At 39.4% G+C, this 21494-nt stretch overlaps 4 non-coding genes across 4 annotated transcripts; all 4 read right to left on the reverse strand.

Annotated features, from left to right (window-relative positions):
• Window positions 1-2149: 2149 nt before the first annotated feature.
• TRNAR-UCG (transfer RNA arginine (anticodon UCG)) lies at window positions 2150-2222 on the reverse strand. Its single transcript has one exon. It is a non-coding gene; the product is annotated as a tRNA-Arg (tRNA).
• Window positions 2223-3974: 1752 nt separating this feature from the next.
• TRNAR-UCG (transfer RNA arginine (anticodon UCG)) lies at window positions 3975-4047 on the reverse strand. Its single transcript has one exon. It is a non-coding gene; the product is annotated as a tRNA-Arg (tRNA).
• Window positions 4048-5799: 1752 nt separating this feature from the next.
• On the reverse strand, window positions 5800-5872 carry TRNAR-UCG (transfer RNA arginine (anticodon UCG)). Its single transcript has one exon. It is a non-coding gene; the product is annotated as a tRNA-Arg (tRNA).
• Window positions 5873-9447: 3575 nt separating this feature from the next.
• TRNAR-UCG (transfer RNA arginine (anticodon UCG)) lies at window positions 9448-9520 on the reverse strand. Its single transcript has one exon. It is a non-coding gene; the product is annotated as a tRNA-Arg (tRNA).
• Window positions 9521-21494: the final 11974 nt, after the last annotated feature.

Here is a 21494-nt window from a genome sequence, read left to right on the forward strand (position 1 = left end):
TTCCTGGAGAAAATCATGGAGCTTCTACGCATGTATAGTTTCTGCTTTCTGCACTCACACACTCCCTTCACTGCATCTACCCACAGTTCTGTTAAGAATGATTGTGCCGTGTCATATTGTTGCATACGTATTGCATATCCATGGCATTTATGAAGAGGTACCTTGGTATGGCAGAAAGACAGAAAAGTAGCAATGCTGAAGGCATAACGTGACTGATTGTGCAGTTTGCATTGGGCTTTCTTAATGAGTGAGAGTGAAAGGAATATTGTAAGAGTGTGTTTCCAGTTTGTATGTAAAGATAAGTTGGGTGCTGTGAGAAAAAGACTCAACCATGAAGGGACTCGAACCCTCAATGTTTTGATCCAAAGTCAGACGCCTTATCCATTAGGCCACATGGTCACTGACTGTAATATGTTTGGGTGTTTAGGGTTAGGTGGTATGAATAGATGTGGAACATATCAATTACAGGTGCGCAGGACAGGATCCCATACCGTTCTTCATCTTCTTTCCATCAAAGGAGTTTTTTCAAACAATATCTAGATAATTTCCAAAGTTTCATATCTTATGATGTGCTTTTTTGCCGTTAATCCTCCTTTCTTCTTTTATTGAATACTCTGTTTTATGCTGCAATGGTATTTTTGGATTATTTGAAAAGAGAATGAAACTGCTTTGACAGTAGTTCAGACTTCCCATTTCTTGACTTGCTAATTTGCTCCCTGAATTAGCTTATACAAGTGACATGAACAGGGCCTTGACCTAAGCACGTACCTGAAAGCCTGTCACCACCTCACAGCAAAATTCACAGCAGCTCAAAACTTTCATTTTGAAAGAGAATATTTCAAGTGAGTCCAAGTTTAATTTCAATAAAGAAAGCTGTATAAAATGACACGCTGCACATTTGGGTAACCAGCATGACTCTTTTCAGTGAAGAAGTGGAATGGTTCTGTTGCAATATACTATCACCCTGGCAAGCTGCTACGAGTAAGAGTAAACAATATGATTAGTTTTCAGCAAAAATGTATTAGTTCAGGGTGTGCACATCAGATAGACTTAAACTTACACACCCTGGTCTGTGAGAGTAGTGCCCTATCCATTGCGGCATTGAGGGTAATCTGCAAGACAGAGTTCCAAAATCATCCTTTCATCTCAGTTCATGGCCACATACAGTATTTCTGCAGTCATTCGTTTCACTTTTCTGTCTTTAATTAAACTGACCATTTTAAACCTCCGGCACCCACCACTTCAATCTTACCGTTTTTGTGCTATCATAGGGCCTTGGAACTTTTGGCAAGTGGACAGAAGCAGTCAGAGAACCACATCACAATACATACTCCTTTGCCTGATACCTTTCACAACAAACTGCTCTTGGAAAAAGACGTTAACCGGTCCTTGCTCTCAGACAGACACAGAAAGCCTATCACCACCTCTACGAACATATTTCAATCAAACCAATATATATCATTCAACAATTATGCCTCTGTATCAATATAACTACAACTCGAGACAGAAAGGATTTTAAAAAACAATCTGCCCATGTGAATAACCAGTATAGTTTTAAGGACGTACAAATTGGAATGTGACAATTTCAGAGTTCCTCATTCATAAGAAGTCTGTGAGATAGTATCTCAGAAAGATCTCAAGTTTATAGCAAAAATGGTTGTAAGGGTGATTTTTACCACACAATTGCAACTAGGTGCCTCAATCTGCAAGAGACCAGTCCTTGACAGATTACACAACTGGGGCAACAGCAAAGGCAGCAATTGTGTCAATCCTTTATGATTCTTCTCTAGTACTATACTTTTTCTGAGGGACAATTTGCATTTTTCCTGGAGAAAATCATAGAGCTTCTACCCATGCATAGTTTCTGCTTTCTGCACGCACACACTCCCTGCACTGAATCTACCCACAGTTCTGTTCGGAATGATTGTGCCATGTCATATTGTTGTATACGTATTGCATATCCGTGGCATTTATGAAGAGGTACTTTGGTATGGCAGAAAGACAGAAAAGTAGCAATGCTGAAGGCATAACGTGACTGATTGTGCAGTTTGCATTGGGCTTTCTTAATGAGTGAGAGTGAAAGGAGTATTGTAAGAGTGTTTTTCCAGTTTGTATGTAAAGATAAGTTGGGTGCTGTGAGAAAAAGACTCAACCATGAAGGGACTCGAACCCTCAATCTTCTGATCCGAAGTCGGACGCCTTGTCCATTAGGCCACATGGTCACTGACTGCAATATGTTTGGGTGTTTAGGGTTAGGTGGTATGAATGGATGTGGAACATATGAATTACAGGTGCGCAGGACAGGATCCCATACCGTTCTTCATCTTCTTTCCATCAAAGGAGTTTTTTCAAAGAATATCTAGAAAATGTCCAAAGTTTCATATCTTATGATGTGCTTTTTTGCCGTTAATCCTCCTTTCTTCTTTTATTGAATACTCTGTTTTATGCTGCAATGGTATTTTTGGATTATTTGAAAAGAGAATGAAACTGCTTTGACAGTAGTTCAGACTTCCCATTTCTTGACTTGCTAATTTGCTCCCTGAATTAGCATATACAAGTGACATGAACAGGGCCTTGACCTAAGCACGTACCTGAAAGCCTGTCACCACCTCTAGAAATAAAATTCACAGCAGCTCAAAACATTCATTTTGAAAGAGAATATTTCAAGTGAGTCCAAGTTTAATTTCAATAAAGAAAGCTATATAAAATGACACGCTGCACATTTGGGTAACCAGCATGACTCTTTTCAGTGAAGAAGTGGAATGGTTCTGTTGCAATATACTATCACCCTGGCAAGCTGCTACGAGGAAGAGTAAACAATATGATTAGGTTTCAGCAAAAATTTATTAGTTCAGGGTGTGCACCTCAGATAGACTTAAACTTACACACCCTGGTCTGTGAGAGTAGTGCCCTATCCATTGCGGCATTGAGGGTAATCTGCAAGACAGAGTTCCAAAATCATCCTTTCATCTCAGTTCATGGCCACATACAGTATTTCTGCAGTCATTCGTTTCCCTTTTCTGTATTTAATTAAACTGACCATTTTAAACCTCCGGCACCCACCACTTCAATCTTACAGTTTTTGTGCTATCATAGGGCCTTGGAACTTTTGTCAAGTGGACAGATGCAGTCAGAGAACCACATCACAATACATACTCCTTTGCCTGATACCTTTCACAACAAACTGCTCTTGGAAAAAGACGTTAACCGGTCCTTGCTCTCAGACAGACACAGAAAGCCTATCACCACCTCTACGAACATATTTCAATCAAACCAATATATATCATTCAACAATTATGCCTCTGTATCAATGTAACTACAACTAGAGACAGAAAGGAATTTAAAAAACAATCTGCCCATTTGAATAACCAGCAGAGTTTTAAGGACGTACAAATTGGAATGTGACAATTTCAGAGTTCCTCATTCATAAGAAGTCTGTGAGATAGTATCTCAGAAAGATCTCAAGATTATAGCAAAAATGGTTGTAAGGATGATTGATACCACACAAATGCAACTAGGTGCCTCAATCTGCAAGAGACCAGTCCTTGACAGATTACACAATTTGGGCAACAGCAAAGGCTGCAATTGTGTCAATCCTTTATGATTCTTCTCCAGTACTATATTTTTTCTGAGGGACAATTAGCATTATTCCTGGAGAAAATCATGGAGCTTCTACGCATGTATAGTTTCTGCTTTCTGCACTCACACACTCCCTGCACTGCATCTACCCACAGTTCTGATAAGAATGATTGTGCCGTGTCATATTGTTGCATACGTATTGTATATCCATGGCATTTATGAAGAGGTACCTTGGTATGGCAGAAAGACAGAAAAGTAGCAATGCTGAAGGCATAACGTGACTGATTGTGCAGTTTGCATTGGGCTTTCTTAATGAGTGAGAGTGAAAGGAGTATTGTAAGAGTGTTTTTCCAGTTTGTATGTAAAGATAAGTTGGGTGCTGTGAGAAAAAGACTCAACCATGAAGGGATTCGAACCCTCAATCTTCTGATTCGAAGTCAGACGCCTTATCCATTAGGCCACATGGTCACTGACTGCAATATGTTTGGGTGTTTAGGGTTAGGTGGTATGAATGGATGTGGAACATATCAATTACAGGTGCGCAGGACAGGATCCCATACCGTTCTTCATCTTCTTTCCATCAAAGGAGTTTTTTCAAACAATATCTAGATTATTTCCAAAGTTTCATATCTTATGATGTGCCTTTTTGCCGTTAATCCTCCTTTCTTCTTTTATTGAATACTCTGTTTTATGCTGCAATGGTATTTTTGGATTATTTGAAAAGAGAATGAAACTGCTTTGACAGTAGTTCAGACTTCCCATTTCTTGACTTGCTAATTTGCTCCCTGAATTAGCATATACAAGTGACATGAACAGGGCCTTGACCTAAGCACGTACCTGAAAGCCTGTCACCACCTCTAGAAATAAAATTCACAGCAGCTCAAAACATTCATTTTGAAAGAGAATATTTCAAGTGAGTCCAAGTTTAATTTCAATAAAGAAAGCTATATAAAATGACACGCTGCACATTTGGGTAACCAGCATGACTCTTTTCAGTGAAGAAGTGGAATGGTTCTGTTGCAATATACTATCACCCTGGCAAGCTGCTACGAGGAAGAGTAAACAATATGATTAGGTTTCAGCAAAAATTTATTAGTTCAGGGTGTGCACCTCAGATAGACTTAAACTTACACACCCTGGTCTGTGAGAGTAGTGCCCTATCCATTGCGGCATTGAGGGTAATCTGCAAGACAGAGTTCCAAAATCATCCTTTCATCTCAGTTCATGGCCACATACAGTATTTCTGCAGTCATTCGTTTCCCTTTTCTGTATTTAATTAAACTGACCATTTTAAACCTCCGGCACCCACCACTTCAATCTTACAGTTTTTGTGCTATCATAGGGCCTTGGAACTTTTGTCAAGTGGACAGATGCAGTCAGAGAACCACATCACAATACATACTCCTTTGCCTGATACCTTTCACAACAAACTGCTCTTGGAAAAAGACGTTAACCGGTCCTTGCTCTCAGACAGACACAGAAAGCCTATCACCACCTCTACGAACATATTTCAATCAAACCAATATATATCATTCAACAATTATGCCTCTGTATCAATGTAACTACAACTAGAGACAGAAAGGAATTTAAAAAACAATCTGCCCATTTGAATAACCAGCAGAGTTTTAAGGACGTACAAATTGGAATGTGACAATTTCAGAGTACCTCATTCATAAGAAGTCTGTGAGATAGTATCTCAGAAAGATCTCAAGATTATAGCAAAAATGGTTGTAAGGATGATTGATACCACACAAATGCAACTAGGTGCCTCAATCTGCAAGAGACCAGTCCTTGACAGATTACACAATTTGGGCAACAGCAAAGGCTGCAATTGTGTCAATCCTTTATGATTCTTCTCCAGTACTATATTTTTTCTGAGGGACAATTAGCATTATTCCTGGAGAAAATCATGTAGCTTCTACGCATGTATAGTTTCTGCTTTCTGCACTCACACACTCCCTGCACTGCATCTACCCACAGTTCTGTTAAGAATGATTGTGCCGTGTCATATTGTTGCATACGTATTGCATATCCATGGCATTTATGAAGAGGTACCTTGGTATGGCAGAAAGACAGAAAAGTAGCAATGCTGAAGGCATAACGTGACTGATTGTGCAGTTTGCATTGGGCTTTCTTAATGAGTGAGAGTGAAAGGAGTATTGTAAGAGTGTGTTTCCAGTTTGTATGTAAAGATAAGTTGGGTGCTGTGAGAAAAAGACTCAACCATGAAGGGCCTCGAACCCTCAATCTTCTGATCCGAAGTCAGACGCCTTATCCATTAGGCCACATGGTCACTGACTGTAATATGTTTGGGTGTTTAGGGTTAGGTGGTATGAATAGATGTGGAACATATCAATTACAGGTGCGCAGGACAGGATCCCATACCGTTCTTCATCTTCTTTCCATCAAAGGAGTTTTTTCAAACAATATCTAGATAATTTCCAAAGTTTCATATCTTATGATGTGCTTTTTTGCCGTTAATCCTCCTTTCTTCTTTTATTGAATACTCTGTTTTATGCTGCAATGGTATTTTTGGATTATTTGAAAAGAGAATGAAACTGCTTTGACAGTAGTTCAGACTTCCCATTTCTTGACTCGCTAATTTGCTCCCTGAATTAGCTTATACAAGTGACATGAACAGGGCCTTGACCGAAGCACGTACCTGAAAGCCTGTCACCACCTCACAGCAAAATTCACAGCAGCTCAAAACATTCATTTTGAAAGAGAATATTTCAAGTGAGTCCAAGTTTAATTTCAATAAAGAAAGCTGTATAAAATGACACGCTGCACATTTGGGTAACCAGCATGACTCTTTTCAGTGAAGAAGTGGAATGGTTCTGTTGCAATATACTATCACCCTGGCAAGCTGCTACGAGGAAGAGTAAACAATATGATTAGGTTTCAGCAAAAATGTATTAGTTCAGGGTGTGCACCTCAGATAGACTTAAACTTACACACCCTGGTCTGTGAGAGTAGTGCCCTATCCATTGCGGCATTGAGGGTAATCTGCAAGACAGAGTTCCAAAATCATCCTTTCATCTCAGTTCATGGCCACATACAGTATTTCTGCAGTCATTCTTTTCCCTTTTCTGTCTTTAATTAAACTGACCATTTTAAACCTCCGGCACCCACCACTTCAATCTTACAGTTTTTGTGCTATCATAGGGCCTTGGAACTTTTGTAAAGTGGACAGAAGCAGTCAGAGAACGACATCACAATACATACTCCTTTGCCTGATACCTTTCACAACAAACTGCTCTTGGAAAAAGACGTTAACCGGTCCTTGCTCTCAGACAGACACAGAAAGCCTATCACCACCTCTACAAACATATTTCAATCAAACCAATATATATCATTCAACAATTATGCCTCTGTATCAATATAACTACAACTAGAGACAGAAAGGAATTTAAAAAACAATCTGCCCATTTGAATAACCAGCAGAGTTTTAAGGACGTACAAATTGGAATGTGACAATTTCAGAGTTCCTCATTCATAAGAAGTCTGTGAGATAGTATCTCAGAAAGATCTCAAGATTATAGCAAAAATGGTTGTAAGGGTGATTGATACCACAAATATGCAACTAGGTGCCTCAATCTGCAAGAGACCAGTCCTTGACAGATTACACAATTTGGGCAACAGCAAAGGCTGCAATTGTGTCAATCCTTTATGATTCTTCTCCAGTACTATATTTTTTCTGAGGGACAATTAGCATTATTCCTGGAGAAAATCATGGAGCTTCTACGCATGCATAGTTTCTGCTTTCTGCACTCACACACTCCCTGCACTGCATCTACCCACAGTTCTGTTAAGAATGATTGTGCCGTGTCATATTGTTGCATACGTATTGCATATCCATGGCATTTATGAAGAGGTACCTTGGTATGGCAGAAAGACAGAAAAGTAGCAATGCTGAAGGCATAACGTGACTGATTGTGCAGTTTGCATTGGGCTTTCTTAATGAGTGAGAGTGAAAGGAGTATTGTAAGAGTTTGTTTCCAGTTTGTATGTAAAGATAAGTTGGGTGCTGTGAGAAAAAGACTCAACCATGAAGGGACTCGAACCCTCAATCTTCTGATCTGAAGTCAGACGCCTTATCCATTAAGCCACATGGTCACTGACTGTAATATGTTTGGGTGTTTAGGGTTAGGTGGTATGAATGGATGTGGAACATGTCAATTACAGGTGCGCAGGACAGGATCCCATACCGTTCTTCATCTTCTTTCCATCAAAGGAGTTTTTTCAAACAATATCTAGATAATTTCCAAAGTTTCATATCTTATGATGTGCTTTTTTGCCGTTAATCCTCCTTTCTTCTTTTACTGAATACTCTGTTTTATGCTGCAATGGTATTTTTGGATTATTTGAAAAGAGAATGAAACTGCTTTGACAGTAGTTCAGACTTCCCATTTCTTGACTTGCTAATTTGCTCCCTGAATTAGCTTATACAAGTGACATGAACAGGGCCTTGACCGAAGCACGTACCTGAAAGCCTGTCACCACCTCTAGAAATAAAATTCACAGCAGCTCAAAACATTCATTTTGAAAGAGAATATTTCAAGTGAGTCCAAGTTTAATTTCAATAAAGAAAGTTGTATAAAATGACACGCTGCACATTTGGGTAACCAGCATGACTCTTTTCAGTGAAGAAGTGGAATGGTTCTGTTGCAATATACTATCACCCTGGCAAGCTGCTACGAGGAAGAGTAAAGAATATGATTAGGTTTGAGCAAAAATGTATTAGTTCAGGGTGTGCACTTCAGATAGACTTAAACTTACACACCCTGGTCTGTGAGAGTAGTGCCCTATCCATTGCGGCATTGAGGGTAATCTGCAAGACAGAGTTCCAAAATCATCCTTTCATCTCAGTTCATGGCCACATACAGTATTTCTGCAGTCATTCGTTTCACTTTTCTGTCTTTAATTAAACTGACCATTTTAAACCTCCGGCACCCACCACTTCAATCTTACAGTTTTTGTGCTATCATAGGGCCTTGGAACTTTTGTCAAGTGGACAGAAGCAGTCGGACAACCACATCACAATACATACTCCTTTGCCTGATACCTTTCACAACAAACTGCTCTTGGAAAAAGACGTTAACCGGTCCTTGCTCTCAGACAGACACAGAAAGCCTATCACCACCTCTACGAACATATTTCAATCAAACCAATATATATCATTCAACAATTATGCCTCTGTATCAATATAACTACAACTAGAGACAGAAAGGAATTTAAAAAACAATCTGCCCATTTGAATAACCAGCAGAGTTTTAAGGACGTACAACTTGGAATGTGACAATTTCAGAGTTCCTCATTCATAAGAAGTCTGTGAGATAGTATCTCAGAAAGATCTCAAGATTATAGCAAAAATGGTTGTAAGGGTGATTGATACCACACAAATGCAACTAGGTGCCTCAATCTGCAAGAGACCAGTCCTTGACAGATTACACAATTTGGGCAACAGCAAAGGCTGCAATTGTGTCAATCCTTTATGATTCTTCTCCAGTACTATATTTTTTCTGAGGGACAATTAGCATTATTCCTGGAGAAAATCATGGAGCTTCTACGCATGCATAGTTTCTGCTTTCTGCACTCACACACTCCCTGCACTGCATCTACCCACAGTTCTGTTAAGAATGATTGTGCTGTGTCATATTGTTGCATACGTATTGCATATCCATGGCATTTATGAAGAGGTACCTTGGTATGGCAGAAAGACAGAAAAGTAGCAATGCTGAAGGCATAACGTGACTGATTGTGCAGTTTGCATTGGGCTTTCTTAATGAGTGAGAGTGAAAGGAGTATTGTAAGAGTGTGTTTCCAGTTTGTATGTAAAGATAAGTTGGGTGCTGTGAGAAAAAGACTCAACCATGAAGGGACTCGAACCCTCAATCTTCTGATCCGAAGTCAGACGCCTTATCCATTAGGCCACATGGTCACTGACTGTAATATGTTTGGGTGTTTAGGGTTAGGTGGTATGAATGGATGTGGAACATATCAATTACAGGTGCGCAGGACAGGATCCCATACCGTTCTTCATCTTCTTTCCATCAAAGGAGTTTTTTCAAACAATATCTAGATAATTTCCAAAGTTTCATATCTTATGATGTTCTTTTTTGCCGTTAATCCTCCTTTCTTCTTTTATTGAATACTCTGTTTTATGCTGCAATGGTATTTTTGGATTATTTGAAAAGAGAATGAAACTGCTTTGACAGTAGTTCAGACTTCCCATTTCTTGACTTGCTAATTTGCTCCCTGAATTAGCTTATACAAGTGACATGAACAGGGCCTTGACCGAAGCACGTATCTGAAAGCCTGTCACCACCTCACAGCAAAATTCACTGCAGCTCAAAACATTCATTTTGAAAGAGAATATTTCAAGTGAGTCCAAGTTTAATTTCAATAAAGAAAGCTGTATAAAATGACACGCTGCACATTTGGGTAACCAGCATGACTCTTTTCAGTGAAGAAGTGGAATGGTTCTGTTGCAATATACTATCACCCTGGCAAGCTGCTACGAGGAAGAGTAAACAATATGATTAGGTTTCAGCAAAAATGTATTAGTTCAGGGTGTGCACCTCAGATAGACTTAAACTTACACACCCTGGTCTGTGAGAGTAGTGCCCTATCCATTGCGGCATTGAGGGTAATGTGCAAGACAGAGTTCCAAAATCATCCTTTCATCTCAGTTCATGGCCACATACAGTATTTCTGCAGTCATTCGTTTCACTTTTCTGTCTTTAATTAAACTGACCATTTTAAACCTCCGGCACCCACCACTTCAATCTTACAGTTTCTGTGCTATCATAGGGCCTTGGAACTTTTGGCAAGTGGACAGAAGCAGTCAGAGAACCACATCACAATACATACTCCTTTGCCTGATACCTTTCACAACAAATTGCTGTTGGAAAAAGACGTTAACCAGTCCTTGCTCTCAGACAGACACCGAAAGCCTATCACCACCTCTACGAACATATTTCAATCAAACCAATATATATCATTCAACAATTATGCCTTGTATCAATATAACTACAACTCGAGACAGAAAGGAATTTAAAAAACAATCTGCCCATTTGAATAACCAGCATAGTTTTAAGGACGTACAAATTGGAATGTGACAATTTCAGAGTTCCTCATTCATAACAAGTCTGTGGGACAGTATCTCAGAAATATCTCAAGTTTATAGCAAAAATGGTTGTAAGGGTGATTTATACCACACAATTGCAACTAGGTGCCTCAATCTGCAAGAGACCAGTCCTTGACAGATTACACAATTTGGGCAACAGCAAAGGCTGCAATTGTGTCAATCCCTTATGATTCTTCTCCAGTACTATATTTTTTCTGAGGGACAATTAGCATTATTCCTGGAGAAAATCATAGAGCTTCTACGCATGCATAGTTTCTGCTTTCTGCACGCACACACTTCCTGCACTGCATCTACCCACAGTTCTGTTAAGAATGATTGTGCTGTGTCATATTGTTGCATACGTATTGCATATCCATGGCATTTAAGAAGAGGTACTTTGGTATGGCAGAAAGACAGAAAAGTAGCAATGCTGAAGGCATAACGTGACTGATTGTGCAGTTTGCATTGGGCTTTCTTAATGAGTGAGAGTGAAAGGAGTATTTTAAGAATGTGTTTCCAGTTTGTATGTAAAGATAAGTTGGGTGCTGTGAGAAAAAGACTCAACCATGAAGGGAGTCGAACCCTCAATCTTCTGATCTGAAGTCAGACGCCTTATCCATTAGGCCACATGGTCACTGCCTGTAATATGTTTGGGTGTTTAGGGTTAGGTGGTATGAATGGATGTGCAACATATCAATTAGAGGTGCGCAGGACAGGATCCCATACCGTTCTTCATCTTCTTTCCATCAAAGGAGTTTTTTCAAACAATATCTAGATAATTTCCAAAGTTTCATATCTTATGATGTGCTTTTTTGCCGTTAATCCTCCTTTCTTCTTTTATTGAATACTCTGTTTTATGCTGCAATGGTATTTTTGGATTCTTTGAAAAGAGAATGAAACTGCTTTGACAGTAGTTCAGACTTCCCATTTCTTGACTTGCTAATTTGCTCCCTGAATTAGCTTATACAAGTGACATGAACAGGGCCTTGACCTAAGCACGTACCTGAAAGCCTGTCACCACCTCACAGCAAAATTCACAGCAGCTCAAAACATTCATTTTGAAAGAGAATATTTCAAGTGAGTCCAAGTTTAATTTCAATAAAGAAAGCTGTATAAAATGACACGCTGCACATTTGGGTAACCAGCATGACTCTTTTCAGTGAAGAAGTGGAATGGTTCTGTTGCAATATACTATCACTCTGGCAAGCTGCTACGAGGAAGAGTAAACAATATGATTAGGTTTCAGCAAAAATGTATTAGTTCAGGGTGTGCACCTCAGATAGACTTAAACTTACACACCCTGGTCTGTGAGAGTAGTGCCCTATCCATTGCGGCATTGAGGGTAATGTGCAAGACAGAGTTCCAAAATCATCCTTTCATCTCATTTCATGGCCACATACAGTATTTCTGCAGTCATTCGTTTCACTTTTCTGTCTTTAATTAAACTGACCATTTTAAACCTCCTGCACCCACCACTTCAATCTTACCGTTTTTGTGCTATCATAGGGCCTTGGAACTTTTGGCAAGTGGACAGAAGCAGTCAGAGAACCACATCACAATACATACTCCTTTGCCTGATACCTTTCACAACAAACTGCTCTTGGAAAAAGACGTTAACCGGTCATTGCTCTCAGACAGACACAGAAAGCCTTTCACCACCTCTACGAACATATTTCAATCAAACCAATATATATAATTCAACAATTATGCCTCTGTATCAATATAACTACAACTCGAGACAGAAAGGAATTTAAAAAACAATCTGCCCATTTGAATAACCAGCAGAGTTTTAAGGACGTACAAATTGGAATGTGACAATTTCAGATTTCCTCATTCATAAGTAGTCTGTGAGATAGTATCTCAGAAAGATCTCAAGTTTATAGCAAAAATGGTTGTAAGGGTGATCTTTACCACACAATTGCAACTAGGTGCCTCAATCTGCAAGAGACCAGTCCTTGACAGATTACACAACTGGGGCAACCGCAAAGGCAGCAATTGTGTCAATCCTTTATGATTCTTCTCTAGTACTATACTTTTTCTGAGGGACAATTAGCATTATTCCTGGAGAAAATCATAGAGCTTCTACGCATGCATAGTTTCTGCTTTCTGCACGCACACACTTCCTGCACTGCATCTACCCACAGTTCTGTTAAGAATGATTGTGCCATGTCATATTGTTGCATACGTATTGCATATCCATGGCATTTAAGAAGAGGTACTTTGGTATGGCAGAAAAACAGAAAAGTAGCAATGCTGAAGGCATAACGTGACTGATTGTGCAGTTTGCATTGGGCTTTCTTAATGAGTGAGAGTGAAAGGAGTATTTTAAGAATGTGTTTCCAGTTTGTATGTAAAGATAAGTTGGGTGCTCTGAGAAAAAGACTCAACCATGAAGGGACTCGAACCCTCAAGCTTCTGATCTGAAGTCAAACGCCTTATCCATTAGGCCACATGGTCACTGACTGTATTATGTTTGGGTGTTTAGGGTTAGGTGGTATGAATGGATGTGGAACATATCAATTACAGGTGCGCAGGACAGGATCCCATACCGTTCTTCATCTTCTTTCCATCAAAGGAGTTTTACAAACAATATCTAGATAATTTCCAAAGTTTCATATCTTATGATGTGCTTTTTTGCCGTTAATCCTCCTTTGTTCTTTTATTGAATACTCTGTTTTATGCTGCAATGGTATTTTTGGATTATTTGAAAAGAGAATGAAACTGCTTTGACAGTAGTTCAGACTTCCCATTTCTTGACTTGCTAATTTGCTCCCTGAATTAGCTTATACAAGTGACATGAACAGGGCCTTAACCTAAGCACGCACCTGAAAGCCTGTCACCACCTCTAGAAATAAAATTCACAGCAGCTCAAAACTTTCATTTTGAAAGAGAATATTTCAAGTGAGTCCAAGTTTAATTTCAATAAAGAAAGCTGTATAAAATGACACGCTGCACATTTGGGTAACCAGCATGACTCTTTTCAGTGAAGAAGTGGAATGGTTCTGTTGCAATATACTATCACCCTGGCAAGCTGCTACGAGGAAGAGTAAACAATATGATTAGGTTTCAGCAAAAATGTATTAGTTCAGGGTGCGCACCTCAGATAGACTTAAACTTACACACCCTGGTCTGTGAGAGTAGTGCCCTATCCATTGCGGCATTGAGGGTAATGTGCAAGACAGAGTTCCAAAATCATCCTTTCATCTCAGTTCATGGCCACATACAGTATTTCTGCAGTCATTCGTTTCACTTTTCTGTCTTTAATTAAACTGACCATTTTAAACCTCCGGCACCCACCACTTCAATCTTACCGTTTTTGTGCTATCATAGGGCCTTGGAACTTTTGGCAAGTGGACAGAAGCAGTCAGAGAACCACATCACAATACATACTCCTTTGCCTGATACCTTTCACAACAAACTGCTCTTGGAAAAAGACGTTAACCGGTCATTGCTCTCAGACAGACACAGAAAGCCTTTCACCACCTCTACGAACATATTTCAATCAAACCAATATATAATTCAACAATTATGCCTCTGTATCAATATAACTACAACTCGAGACAGAAAGGAATTTAAAAAACAATCTGCCCATTTGAATAACCAGCATAGTTTTAAGGACGTACACATTGGAATGTGACAATTTCGAGTTCCTCATTCATAAGAAGTCTGTGGGATAGTATCTCAGAAAGATCTCAGGATTATAGCAAAAATGGTTGTAAGGGTGATTTATACCACACAATTGCAACTAGGTGCCTCAATCTGCAAGAGACCAGTCCTTGACAGATTACACAATTGGGGCAACAGCAAAGGCAGCAATTGTGTCAATCCTTTATGATTCTTCTCCAGTACTATATTTTTTCTGAGGGACAATTTGCATTATTCCTGGAGAAAATCATAGAGTTTCAACGCATGCATAGTTTCTGCTTTCTGCACGCCCACACTCCATCTACCCACAGTTCTGTTAAGAATGATTGTGCTGTGTCATATTGTTGCATACGTATTGCATATCCGTGGCAGTTATGATGAGGTACTTTGGTATGGCAGAAAGACAGAAAAGTAGCAATGCTGAAGGCATAACGTGACTGATTGTGCAGTTTGTATTGGGCTTTCTTAATGAGTGAGAGTGAAAGGAGTATTGTAAGAGTGTGCCTCCAGTTTGTATGTAAAGATAAGTTGGGTGCTGTGAGAAAAAGACTCAACCATGAAGGGACTCGAATCCTCAATTTTCTGATGCGAAGTCAGACGCCTTATCCATTAGGCCACATGGTCACTGACTGCAATATGTTCGGGTGTTTAGGGTTAGGTGTATGATTGGATGTGGAACATATCACTTACAGGTGCACAGGACAGGATCCCATACCGTTCTTCATCTTCTTTCCATCAAAGGAGTTTTTTCAAACAATATCTAGATAATTTCCAAAGTTTCATATCTTATGCTGTGCTTTTTTGCCGTTAATCCTCCTTTCTTCTTTTATTGAATACTATTTTTTATGCTGCAATGGCATTTTTGGATTATTTGAAAAGAGAATGAAACTGCTTTGACAGTAGCTCAGACTTCCCATTTCTTGACTTGCTAATTTGCTCCCTGAATTAGCTTATACAAGTGACATGAACAGGGCCTTGACCAAAGCACGTACCTGAAAGCCTGTCACCACCTCTAGAAATAAAATTCACAGCAGCACAAAACATTCATTTTGAAAGAGAATATTTCAAGTGAGTCCAAGTTTAATTTCAATAAAGAAAGCTGTATAAAATGACACGCTGCACATTTGGGTAACCAGCATGACTCTTTTCAGTGAAGAAGTGGAATGGTTCTGTTGCAATATACTATCACCCTGGCAAGCTGCTACGAGGAAGAGTAAACAATATGATTAGGTTTCAGCAAAAATGTATTAGTTCAGGGTGTGCACCTCAGATAGACTTAAACTTACACACCCTGGTTTGTGAGAGTAGTGCCCTATCCATTGCGGCATTGAGGGTAATCTGCAAGACAGAGTTCCAAAATCATCCTTTCATCTCAGTTCATGGCCACATACAGTATTTCTGCAGTCATTCGTTTCACTTTTCTGTCTTTAATTAAACTGACCATTTTAAACCTCCGGCACCTACCACTTCAATCTTACAGTTTTTGTGCTATCATAGGGCCTTGGAACTTTTGGCAAGTGGACAGAAGCAGTCAGAGAACCACATCACAATACATACTCCTTTGCCTGATACCTTTCACAACAAACTGCTCTTGGAAAAATACGTTAACCGGTCCTTGCTCTCAGACAGACACAGAAAGCCTATCACCACCTCTACGAACATATTTCAATCAAACCAATATATATCATTCAACAATTATGCCTCTGTATCAATATAACTACAACTCGAGACAGAAAGGAATTTAAAAAACAATCTGCATATTTGAATAACCAGCAGAGTTTTAAGGACGTACAAATTGGAGTGTGACAATTTCAGAGTTCCTCATTCATAAGAAGTCTGTGAGATAGTATCTCAGAAAGATCTCAAGTTTATAGCAAAAATGGTTGTAAGGGTGATTTTTACCACACAATTGCAACTAGGTGCCTCAATCTGCAAGAGACCAGTCCTTGACAGATTACACAACTGGGGCAACATCAAAGGTAGCAATTGTGTCAATCCTTTATGATTCTTCTCTAGTACTATACTTTTTCTGAGGGACAATTTGCATTATTCCTGGAGAAAATCATAGAGCTTCTACCCATGCATAGTTTCTGCTTTCTGCACGCACACACTCCCTGCACTGAATCTACCCACAGTTCTGTTCGGAATGATTGTGCCATGTCATACTGTTGTATACGTATTGCATATCCGTAGCATTTATGAAGAGGTACTTTGGTATGGCAGAAAGACAGAAAAGTAGCAATGCTGAAGGCATAACGTGACTGATTGTGCAGTTTGCATTGGGCTTTCTTAATGAGTGAGAGTGAAAGGAGTATTGTAAGAGTGTGTTTCCAGTTTGTATGTAAAGATAAGTTGGGTGCTGTGAGAAAAAGACTCAACCATAAACGGACTCGAACCCTCAATCTTCTGACCCGAAGTCAGATGCCTTATCCATTAGGCCACATGGTCACTGACTGTAATATGTTTGGGTGTTTAGGGTTAGGTGGTATGAATGGATGTGGAACATATCAATTACAGGTGCGCAGGACAGGACCCCATACCGTTCTTCATCTTCTTTCCATCAAAGGAGTTTTTTCAAACAATATCTAGATAATTTCCAAAGTTTCATATCTTATGATGTGCTTTTTTGCCGTTAATCCTCCTTTCTTCTTTTATTGAATACTCTGTTTTATGCTGCAATGGTATTTTTGGATTATTTGAAAAGAGAATGAAACTGCTTTGACAGTAGTTCAGACTTCCCATTTCTTGATTTGCTAATTTGCTCCCTGAATTAGCTTATACAAGTGACATGAACAGGGCCTTGACCGAAGCACGTACCTGAAAGCCTGTCACCACCTCACAGCAAAATTCACAGCAGCTCAAAACATTCATTTTGAAAGAGAATATTTCAAGTGAGTCCAAGTTTAATTTCAATAAAGAAAGCTGTATAAAATGACACGCTGCACATTTGGGTAACCAGCATGACTCTTTTCAGTGAAGAAGTGGAATGGTTCTGTTGCAATATACTATCACCCTGGCAAGCTGCTACGAGGAAGAGTAAACAATATGATTAGGTTTCAGCAAAAATGTATTAGTTCAGGGTGTGCACCTCAGATAGACTTAAACTTACACACCCTGGTCTGTGAGAGTAGTGCCCTATCCATTGCGGCATTGAGGGTAATGTGCAAGACAGAGTTCCAAAATCATCCTTTCATCTCAGTTCATGGCCACATACAGTATTTCTGCAGTCATTCGTTTCACTTTTCTGTCTTTAATTAAACTGACCATTTTAAACCTCCGGCACCCACCACTTCAATCTTACAGTTTTTGTGCTATCATAGGGCCTTGGAACTTTTGGCAAGTGGACAGAAGCAGTCAGAGAACCACATCACAATACATACTCCTTTGCCTGATACCTTTCACAACAAATTGCTCTTGGAAAAAGACGTTAACCGGTCCTTGCTCTCAGACAGACACAGAAAGCCTATCACCACCTCTACGAACATATTTCAATCAAACCAATATATATCATTCAACAATTATGCCTTGTATCAATATAACTACAACTCGAGACAGAAAGGAATTTAAAAAACAATCTGCCCATTTGAATAACCAGCATAGTTTTAAGGACGTACAAATTGGAATGTGACAATTTCAGAGTTCCTCATTCATAAGAAGTCTTTGAGATAGTATCTCAGAAAGATCTCAAGTTTATAGCAAAAATGGTTGTAAGGGTGATTTATACCACACAATTGCAACTAGGTGCCTCAATCTGCAAGAGACCAGTCCTTGACAGATTACACAATTGGGGCAACAGCAAAGGCAGCAATTGTGTCAATCCTTTATGATTCTTCTCCAGTACTAAATTTTTTCTGAGGGACAATTTGCATTATTCCTGGAGAAAATCATAGAGTTTCTACGCATGCATAGTTTCTGCTTTCTGCACGCACACACTCCCTGCACTGCATCTACCCACAGTTCTGTTAAGAATGATTGTGCCGTGTCATATTGTTGCATACGTATTGCATATCCGTGGCATTTATGAAGAGGTACTTTGGTATGGCAGAAAGACAGAAAAGTAGCAATGCTGAAGGCATAACGTGACTGATTGTGCAGTTTGTATTGGGCTTTCTTACTGAGTGAGAGTGAAAGGAGTATTATAAGAGTGTGCCTCCAGTTTGTATGTAAAGATAAGTTGGGTGCTGTGAGAAAAAGACTCAACCACGAAGGAACTCCAAACCTCAATCTCCTGATCCGAAGTCAGACACGTTATCCATTAGGCCACATTGTCACTGACTGCAATATGTTTGGGTGTTTAGGGTTAGGTGGTATGATTGGATGTGGAACATATCAATTACAGGTGCGCAGGACAGGATCCCATACCATTCTTCATCTTCCCTCCATCAAAGGAGTTTTTTCAAACAATATCCAGATAATTTCCAAAGTTTCATATCTTATGATGTGCTTTTTTGCCGTTAATCCTCCTTTCTTCTTTTATTGAATACTCTGTTTTATGCTGCAATGGTATTTTTGGATTATTTGAAAAGAGAATGAAACTGCTTTGACAGTAGTTCAGACTTCCCATTTCTTGACTTGCTAATTTGCTCCCTGAATTAGCTTATACAAGTGACATGAACAGGGCCTTGACCTAAGCACGTACCGGAAAGCCTGTCACCACCTCTAGAAATAAAATTCACAGCAGCTCAAAACATTCATTTTGAAAGAGAATATTTCAAGTGAGTCCAAGTTTAATTTCAATAAAGAAAGCTGTATAAAATGACACGCTGCACATTTGGGTAACCTGCATGACTCTTTTCAGTGAAGAAGTGGAATGGTTCTGTTGCAATATACTATCACCCTGGCAAGCTGCTACGAGGAAGAGTAAACAATATGATTAGGTTTCAGCAAAAATGTATTAGTTCAGGGTGTGCACCTCAGATAGACTTAAACTTACACACCCTGGTCTGTGAGAGTAGTGCCCTATCCAATGCGGCATTGAGGGTAATCTGCAAGACAGAGTTCCAAAATCATCCTTTCATCTCAGTTCATGGACGCATACAGTATTTCTGCAGTCATTCGTTTCACTTTTCTGTCTTTAATTAAACTGACCATTTTAAACCTCCGGCACCCACCACTTCAATCTTACCGTTTTTGTGCTATCATAGGGCCTTGGAACTTTTGGCAAGTGGACAGAAGCAGTCAGAGAACCACATCACAATACATACTCCTTTGCCTGATACCTTTCACAACAAACTGCTCTTGGAAAAAGACGTTAACCGGTCCTTGCTCTCAGACAGACACAGAAAGCCTATCACCACCTCTACGAACATATTTCAATCAAACCAATATATATCATTCAACAATTATGCCTTTGTATCAATATAACTACAACTAGAGACAGAAAGGAATTTAAAAAACAATATGCCCATTTGAATAACCAGTAGAGTTTTAAGGACGTACAAATTGGAATGTTACAATTTCAGAGTTCCTCATTCATAAGAAGTCTGTGAGATAGTATCTCAGGAAGATCTCAAGATTATACCAAAAATGGTTGTAAGGGTGATTTATACCACACAATTGCAACTAGGTGCCTCAATCTGCAAGAGACCAGTCCTTGACAGATTACACAATTTGGGCAACAGCAAAGGCTGCAATTGTGTAAATCCTTTATGATTCTTCTCCAGTACTATATTTTTCTGAGGGACAATTAGCATTATTCCTGGAGAAAATCATAGAGCTTCTACGCATGCATAGTTTCTGCTTTCTGCACGCACACACTTCCTGCACTGCATCTACCCACAGTTCTGTTAAGAATGATTGTGCCATGTCATGTTGTTGCATACGTATTGCATATCCATGGCATTTATGAAGAGGTACTTTGGTATGGCAGAAAGACAGAAAAGTAGCAATGCTGAAGGCATAACGTGACTGATTGTGCAGTTTGCATTGGGCTTTCTTAATGAGTGAGAGTGAAAGGAGTATTGTAAGAGTGTGTTTCCAGTTTGTATGTAAAGATAAGTTGGGTGCTGTGAGAAAAAGACTCAACCATGAACGGACTCGAACCCTCAATCTTCTGATCCGAAGTCAGATGCCTTATCCATTAGGCCACATGGTCACTGACTGTAATATGTTTGGGTGTTTAGGGTTAGGTGGTATGAATGGATGTGGAACATATCAATTACAGGTGCGCAGGACAGGATCCCATACCGTTCTTCATCTTCTTTCCATCAAAGGAGTTTTTTCAAACAATATCTAGATAATTTCCAAAGTTTCATATCTTATGATGTGCTTTTTTGCCGTTAATCCGCCTTTCTTCTTTTATTGAATACTCTGTTTTATGCTGCAATGGTATTTTTGGATTATTTGAAAAGAGAATGAAACTGCTTTGACAGTAGTTCAGACTTCCCATTTCTTGATTTGCTAATTTGATCCCTTAATTAGCTTATACAAATGACATGAACAGGGCCTTGACCGAAGCACGTACCTGAAAGCCTGTCACCACCTCACAGCAAAATTCACAGCAGCTCAAAACATTCATTTTGAAAGAGAATATTTCAAGTGAGTCCAAGTTTAATTTCAATAAAGAAAGCTGTATAAAATGACACGCTGCATATTTGGGTAACCAGCATGACTCTTTTCAGTGAAGAAGTGGAATGGTTCTGTTGCAATATACTATCACCCTGGCAAGCTGCTACGAGGAAGAGTAAACAATATGATTAGGTTTCAGCAAAAATGTATTAGTTCAGGGTGTGCACCTCAGATAGACTTAAACTTACACACCCTGGTCTGTGAGAGTAGTGCCCTATCCATTGCGGCATTGAGGGTAATGTGCAAGACAGAGTTCCAAAATCATCCTTTCATCTCAGTTCATGGCCACATACAGTATTTCTGCAGTCATTCGTTTCACTTTTCTGTCTTTAATTAAACTGACCATTTTAAACCTCCGGCACCCACCACTTCAATCTTACCGTTTTTGTGCTATCATAGGGCCTTGGAACTTTTGGCAAGTGGACAGAAGCAGTCAGAGAACCACATCACAATACATACTCCTTTGCCTGATACCTTTCACAACAAATTGCTCTTGGAAAAAGACGTTAACCGGTCCTTGCTCTCAGACAGACACAGAAAGCCTATCACCACCTCTACGAACATATTTCAATCA

The sequence above is a fragment of the Pleurodeles waltl genome, chromosome 4_1 (genome assembly GCF_031143425.1).
Source record: "Pleurodeles waltl isolate 20211129_DDA chromosome 4_1, aPleWal1.hap1.20221129, whole genome shotgun sequence".
Classification (NCBI taxonomy): Eukaryota; Metazoa; Chordata; class Amphibia; order Caudata; family Salamandridae; genus Pleurodeles; species Pleurodeles waltl.